General features: G+C 32.6%; 1 pseudogene; it reads left to right on the top strand.

Moving 5' to 3' along the window:
• Nucleotides 1–3,108: 3,108 nt before the first annotated feature.
• LOC148939911 (LIM domain kinase 1-like) overlaps nucleotides 3,109–8,570 on the top strand; it is a 6,657-nt pseudogene continuing 1,195 nt past the window's right edge.

The raw sequence follows: 8,570 nt of genomic DNA, 5'->3' as shown, positions 1-8,570 counted from the left end.
CCCTGCGAAAGCAGGTCTTTTCCGTAATAGGTCGAAATGATAAACATTCTGGATTCACTTTTCCTTTTTTGAGGATTTGGATAAGGTCTCCAATGCAGAAAGAAGAGGGTACGATTCACTGTAAAAAATTATCTACATTAAAATGCCAAGTGTTGGACTAATGCCTCCCCACCAAATTTCAAATGTAAAACACTGATGTTGTCAATACCATTGGATGATTTAGGCTTTAATATGTCTCATGACATCTTCAATCGATGCTGCGCTGACAACGAATTCTTTATTGGGACTGGTAGCAAGGAACTGATCTAACTCAGCTTCATAAAATAGTTCAAGGTGCTGATCAGAAGCAGCAAATTCGGATTCATAGTAGGTATACCATTCCTAATCAGGAATGTCAGCCGCAGATAAAGATGGCGGAGACCTATCTTTGCGGGAAATAATTATAAAAAGAAGATTTTTATCATTCTTAGCACGTGCCGAATTGGCATTTACTAGGTTTCTACGATGAAAAGTGAGAGTCTTGGAAAAATTTCTCTTTGTAAAAAGACGAACAAGATTCACAGCCCCAGTCAATGGACGGTCACAATCCTTCCAAACATTGAACCAAAATTTTGCTACAAGGCAAGAAGCTACGAGGTCAGGGTTCGAAGACCAGCCTGGAATGATACCCTTACGGATTTTCCAAAGCGGTACAGACTGATTTTTGGCAAAACAAAGAGCATGACTAATTTCGGCTACATACATATTCAGGCAAAGTCTAAATCCATATTTTGGCAATTTGGTGAACCTTTGCAAAAGGTGGAGAGGAGCCCGTATTTTACTCAGAATAAAACCTGTACAAGAAGCATATAAATCAGAAATGATTCTAGCCCAATGACAAGAGTTTTTTAGCCTAGGAGGAATCACATAATTATTCTGTTCTTTGAAATCAGGTAGTTGCAAAGAAAGTGCAATAGGGAGATGGTCAGATAGTTGACAGTCAGAAATAACCTTCATCAGTTCAGCAGAGACATTTTGGGACACAACAATATAATCTAGATTAGAAGTTCTAGCAGAATTGTGTACATACGTAAAGTCACTATCTTTCGCAAGAACACTAAAATAATCACCAAACATACTCATTATCATTGGCGTACCAGATGATTGAGGAATCCCGATTTATGAGAGGTCACAGTTAAAATTGCCAGCAATTATACAAGGCAAGCCTATTCACTTAACTTCCCAAACATGAACCCAGCTTTTTTACAGAAAGGGCGAATAATTGATCAGATTGATCATTACCATAATTTGTTAGCAAATACCCATTAATGAAGATACAACTCTCAATCCGTGCAAAACAAAAGGATATTCCGTACAAAACTAAAGAATATGGTGCAAATCCCTGCAACCAAAAGTGTCCAGAAAGTTTAGTTTGAATCAGGGGAACTGTTAAGGGAGGAGGGGTGACCCCCTCGCCCAAAGTTAAAAGGTGTTGGCACCCAGTTCCGACATCTTGGAATTTAGCTTAAGTTTTTAGTTTAACTTAGCTTATGTGTCAGCATTTGCAGAAATATTGGACGACTTTGCTGGTACATTCTTTGTATCCCCCTCGCAAAACTCAAAACCCAAGCTTTGGCCCTGGTTTGAATTCAGGGGTTTGCGTAAATACTATGACATATACTGTATTCCAAAGAAGGATAAATAAAAAAAGATATTTACAAGTTTCGCAGAAACTATCAAACGATACAGCAAAAGAAGTGAATCAATTTCTGTTCATCAATATATATGGTGAATTTAACCAAAATTTCATTTCTTAATGGGAATGCTTTCAGACAGTTTGTGGTAACGAACTGTAAGTAAAGAGCAATGCAGCTCAAAAGTAGCCGAGAATCTAAGAAACAGAGTCTTGGTAACAATAAATATATCAATGGAATCAATTTTCTACTTAAAGATATTGTTTGAATTTTTGATATGACTTAAAGATATGATTCAAGATTTCTTATGGATACATCAAAACAATCAAAAGTTTCACTTTTTGTCCTAATTCTTTAAGAACAACTCTTGAAACACACGGGCCGTTTAAATAGAATAATAAGCTTTTTTAAATACTCAAAAAAAAAACTTCGGCGTAAAGACCGAGGTATCGAGGAGAGGGTAGGCCCCCTCTTATAAGTAATAATTTCTGCTTGTCGTAAGTTTTGATGTTGCTCCTTACTTTCAGTTGAAAAAAGCTGTTTTTTCTTAATTAATACACTATTGAACCTAACTTTGTAGTGGCTGTAGGGAGTCCATTAAGCGATTTTGAGCCTCTGTAGCTCGAATTTTTATTTTGCTTACCTCTATAACTCTTTACCTTTATAAGTCATATTTTATGCAGAATGACCTATATAACTCGAACTATGCACAAGTCGAACTGTACGTAACTTGAAAGAAATTTGCAGACCCGTGAAATTTGAGTTAGAGAGAGTCGACAGTATTAAGATTTTCTAGAATTTTCTCACATCTCCATATTTTTCATATAGCTTGCCTATTTGATGCATGTCTGAATCCAAACTCATTTCCGAATATAATCTATTTTCATAAGATCAAATTCCTGTCAATGTGTCTTAAAACTTAAAGCTCAAAGTTTAAGTTTTCAATTTTTTTTTCTTTCGAGTTTTCAATGAATGGTATTTTGAACGTAATCGAAAAGTAAAATCAAAGCGATCTATTGTCTGAAGTTTTGTCAACGCAAAAATGTGGCTTGATTTTATTTTATAATTAAATAATTACAGTGCTGTCTCAATAAGGAATGTACCTCACATTCTAAGAACTTCATTTATTCTATTTAAACAGTACTACCACCCCTCAGTCCATCTCCCCCGGAAATTTATCGCAGGGTCGACCCTGTTCGACCCGACATCATTTTCGAGGAATTTCTTGCTTTTTTTTTTTTAATTCCCATAAAATTGTGTTCGCAGTAACTTTTTAAAATTAAGATTAACGGAAATAACAGTTACCATTCCTGAATCAGCTGCAAAGGATAGTTCTTCTTCACTTGATAGTTTTTTTTTCAATATACATTTTTAAGTTTTAACCGACTATGGGGTGAACTTCATTCTTTACTAGGTTGCTTCTAATGCTGGAACCATGATTACACCCAAACAGCTCCCTTCGAAAAATGTCTGGTATTTTCTTCAAAATCTTCTTTTTGTTTATTGGGTGTGTTTCTTTATCATAAAATATAAGCTTTTTTTTTAACTGAAAGCAAGGACCAAGGACTTTTTTTTAACTTTAAAAAATCATGAGAATGTAACTGTGACCAAGTAAACCACGTCAAAACACTACTGAAATATTCCCACTCTTGCATTTCAAGGAAAGAAATCCACAATGAACTTTGAAAAATCAAGAGAATGTAACTGTGACAAGGTAAACCACGACAAAACACTACTGAAATATTTCAACTCTTTCCTTTCAATGAAAGAAATTCAAAATGAACTTTGGAAAATCAAGAGAATGTAACTGTGGCGAGGTAAACCATGACAAAACACAACCGAAATATTCCAACTCTTGCATTTCAACGAAAGAAATCCAAAATTAACATTGAAAAATCAAGAGAATGTAACTGTGACATGGTAAACCACGACAAAAAAACTACTGAAATGTTCCAACTTTTGCATTTCAATGAAAGAAATTAAAAATGAAATTTGAAAAATCAAGAGAATGTAACTCTGGCAAGGTAAACCATGACAAAACACTACTGAAATGTTCCAACTCTTCCATTTCAACGAATAAAATTCAAAATGAACTTTGGAAATCAAGAAAATGTAACTGTGACAAGGTAAACCATAACAAAACCCCACTGAAATATTCCAGCTATTGCATTTCAACGATAGTAATCCAAAAATGAGCTTTGAAAAATCAAGAGAATGTAACTGTGACAAGGTAAACCACGACAAAATACTAATGAAGTATTCCAACTCTTGAATTTCACGAAAGAAATTCAAAATGAACTTTGAAAAATCAAGAGCTTGTAACAGTGATATGGTAAACCACGACAAAACACTACTGAATTATTCCAACTCTTGCATTTCACGAAAGAAATTCAAAATGAACTTTGAAAAATCAAGAGAATGTAACTGTGACAAGGTAAACCACAACAAAACACTACTGAAATATTCCAACTCTTGAATTTCACGAAAGAAATTCAAAATGAACTATGAAAAATCAAGAGCTTGTAACAGTGATATGGTAAACCACGAAAAAACACTACTGAATTATTCCAACTCTTGCATTTCACGAAAGAAATTCAAAATGAACTTTGAAAAATCAAGAGAATGTAACTGTGACAAGGTAAAGCACAACAAAACACTACTGAAATATTCCAACTCTTGCATTTCAACGAAAGAAATCCAGAAATAAACTTTGAAAAATCAAGAGAATGTAACAGTTACATGATAAAGCACAACAAAAAACTACTGAAATATAACAACACTTGCATTTCACGAAAGAAATTGAAAATGAACTTTGAAAAATCAAGAGAATTTAACTGTGTCAAGGTAAACCATGACAAAACACAACTGAAATGTTCCAACTCTTGCATTTCAACGAGAGAAATTCAAAATAAACTTTGGAAAATCAAGAGAATGTAACTGAGACAAGGTAAACCATAAGAAAACCCTACTGAAACATTCCAACTCTTGCATTTCAACGATAGAAATCCAAAAATGAGCTTTGAAAAATCAAGAGAATGTAACTGTGACAAGGTAAACCACGACAAAACACTACTGAAATAACCCAGCTCTTGCATTTCAACGAAAGAAATTCAAAATGAACTTTGAAATATTAAAAGAATGTAGCTGTGACATATTAAACCACGACAAAACACTACTGAAATAATCCAACTCTTGCATTTCGATGAAAGAAATTCAAAATGAACTTTGAAAAATCAAGAGAATGTAACTGTGACATGGTAAACCATGACAAAACACAACTGAAATATTCCAACTCTTGCATTTCAATGAAAGAAATTAAAAAAGAACTTTGAAAAATCAAGAAAATGTAACTCTGGCAAGGTAAACCATGACAAAAAACAACTGAAATGTTCCAACTCTTGCAATTCAACGAGAGAAATTCAAAATAAACTTTGGAAAATCAAGAGAATGTAACTGAGACTAGGTAAACCATAAGAAAACCCTACTGAAATATTCCAACTCTTGCATTTCAACGATAGAAATCCAAAAATGAGCTTTGAAAAATCAAGAGAATGTAGCTGTGACATGGTAAATCATGAATAAACACAACTGAAATATTCCAACTCTTGCATTTCAACGGAAAAAAATCCAAAATGCACATTGAAAAATTAAGAGAACGTAACTGTGACAAGGTAAAGCACAACAAAACACTACTGAAATATTCCAAATCTTTCATTTCAACGATATAAATACAAAAGTCAGCTTTAAAAAATAAAGAGAATATAACTGTGACATGGTAAACCACAACACAAAATAACTGAAATATTCAAACTATCGCATTTCACAAAAGAAATCCAATATAAAAAATAAATAAAAAGTACCATGTAATATTGACATTGTAAAGCACAACAAAACACTACTGAAATATTTCAGCTCTTGCATTTCAACGAAAGAAATCCAAAAATAAACTTTGAAAAATCAAGAGAATGTAATAGTGACATGATAAGGCACAACAAGACACTACTGAAATATTCCAACACTTGCATTTCACGAAAGAAATTCCAAATAACTTTGAAAAATTAAGAGAATTTAGCTGTGACAAGGTAAAGCACAACAAAACACTACTGAAATATTCCATCTCTTGCATTTCAACGAAAGAAATCCAAAATGAACTTTGAAAAATCAAGAGAATGTAACAGTGACATGATAAAGCACAACAAGACACTACTGAAATATTCAAACACTTGCATTTCACGAAAGAAAATTCAAAATGAACTTCGAAAAATCAAGAAAATATAACTGTGACAAGGTAAAGCACAACAAAACACTACTGAAATATTCCAACTCTTGCATTTCAACGAAAGAAATCAAAAATGAACTTTGAAAAATCAAGAGAATTTAACAGTGTCAAGGTAAAGCACAACAAAACACTACTGAAATATTCCAACTCTTGCATTTCAATGAAAGAAATACAAAATGAACTTTGAACAATCAAGAGAATGTAACAGTGACATGATAAAGCACAACAAGACACTACTGAAATATTCAAACACTTGCATTTCACGAAAGAAAATTCAAAATGAACTTCGAAAAATCAAGAAAATATAACTGTGACAAGGTAAAGCACAACAAAACACTACTGAAATATTCCAACTCTTGCATTTCAACGAAAGAAATCAAAAATGAACTTTGAAAAATCAAGAGAATTTAACAGTGACAAGGTAAAGCACAACAAGAAACTACTGAAATATTTCAACTCTTGCATTTCAACGAAAGAAATTCAAAATGAACTTTGAAAAATCAAGAGAATGTAAAGATCCAAAATGAACTTTGAAAAATCAAGAGAATGTATCTGTGACAAGGTAAACCATGACAAAACACTACTGACATATTCCAACTCTTACATTTCAAGGAAAGAAATCCAAAATGAACTTTGAAAAATCAAGAGAATGTAACTGTGACAATGTAAACCACGATAAAACACTACTGAAATATTCCAACTCTTGCATTTCATGAAAGAAATTAGAAATGAACTTCGAAAAATCAAAATATGTAACTGTGACAAGGTAAACCACAACAAAACATTAAAGAAATATTCCAACTCTTGCATTTCAATGCAAGAAATCCAAAATGAACTTTGAAAAATCAAGAGAATGTAACTGTGACAAGGTAAACCACGACAAAACACTACTGAAATATTCAAACTCTTGCATTTCAACGAAAGGAATCCAAAATAAACTTTAAAAAATCAAGAGAATGTAACTCTGACAAGGTAAAGCACAACAAGACACTATTGAAATATTCCAACTCTTGCATTTCAACGAAAGAAATTCAAATTGAACTTTGAAAAATTAAGAGAATGCAACTGTGACAAGGTAAACCACGACAAAATACTACTGATATAATCCAACTCTTGCATTTCAATGAAAGAAATTCAAAATGAACTTTGAAAAATCATGAGAATATAACTGTGACAAGTTAAACCACGTCAAAACACTAATGTAATATTCCAACTCTTGCATTTCAACGAAAGAAATTCAAAATGAACTTTGAAAAATGAAGAGAATCTAACTGTGACAAGGTAAACTACGACAAAACACTACTGAAATATTCCAACTCTTGCATTTCAAAGAAAGAAATCCAAAATAAACATTGAAAAATCAAGAGAATGTAACTGTGACATGGTAAACCAAGACAAAAACACTACTGAAATATTCCAACTCTTGCATTTCAATGAAAGAAATTAAAAGTGAACTTTGAAAAATAAAGAGAATGTAACTCTGGCAAGGTAAACCATGACAAAACACTACTGAAATGTTCCAACTCTTCCATTTCAACGAATAAAATTCAAAATGAACTTTGGAAATCAAGAAAATGTAACTGTGACAAGGTAAACCATAACAAAACCCCACTGAAATATTCCAGCTCTTGCATTTCAACGATAGAAATCCAAAAATGAGCTTTGAAAAATCAAGAGAATGTAACTGTGACAAGGTAAACCACGACAAAATACTACTGAAGTATTCCAACTCTTGAATTTCACGAAAGAAATTCAAAATGAACTTTGAAAAATCAAGAGCTTGTAACAGTGATATGGTAAACCACGACAAAACACTACTGAATTATTCCAACTCTTGCATTTCACGAAACAAATTCAAAATGAACTTTGAAAAATCAAGAGAATGTAACTGTGACAAGGTAAAGCACAACAAAACACTACTGAAATATTCCAACTCTTGAATTTCACGAAAGAAATTCAAAATGAACTTTGAAAAATCAAGAGCTTGTAACAGTGATATGGTAAACCACGACAAAACACTACTGAATTATTCCAACTCTTGCATTTCACGAAAGAAATTCAAAATGAACTTTGAAAAATCAAGAGAATGTAACTGTGACAAGGTAAAGCACAACAAAACACTACTGAAATATTCCAACTCTTGCATTTCAACGAAAGAAATCCAGAAATAAACTTTGAAAAATCAAGAGAATGTAACAGTTACACGATAAAGCACAACAAAAAACTACTGAAATATTCCAACACTTGCATTTCACGAAAGAAATTGAAAATGAACTTTGAAAAATCAAGAGAATTTAACTGTGGCAAGGTAAACCATGACAAAACACAACTGAAATGTTCCAACTCTTGCATTTCAACGAGAGAAATTCAAAATAAACTTTGGAAAATCAAGAGAATGTAACTGAGACAAGGTAAACCATAAGAAAACCCTACTGAAACATTCCAACTCTTGCATTTCAACGATAGAAATCCAAAAATGAGCTTTGAAAAATCAAGAGAATGTAACTGTGACAAGGTAAACCACGACAAAACATTACTGAAATAATCCAGCTCTTGCATTTCAACGAAAGAAATTCAAAATGAACTTTGAAATATTAAAAGAATGTAGCTGTGACATA

This window comes from Artemia sp. Qi Xiang Cuo, chromosome 20, assembly GCF_049724085.1.
Source record: "Artemia sp. Qi Xiang Cuo chromosome 20, ASM4972408v1, whole genome shotgun sequence".
NCBI classification, from domain to species: Eukaryota; Metazoa; Arthropoda; class Branchiopoda; order Anostraca; family Artemiidae; genus Artemia; species Artemia sp. Qi Xiang Cuo.
This window is presented reverse-complemented; position numbering and strand designations above follow the sequence as displayed.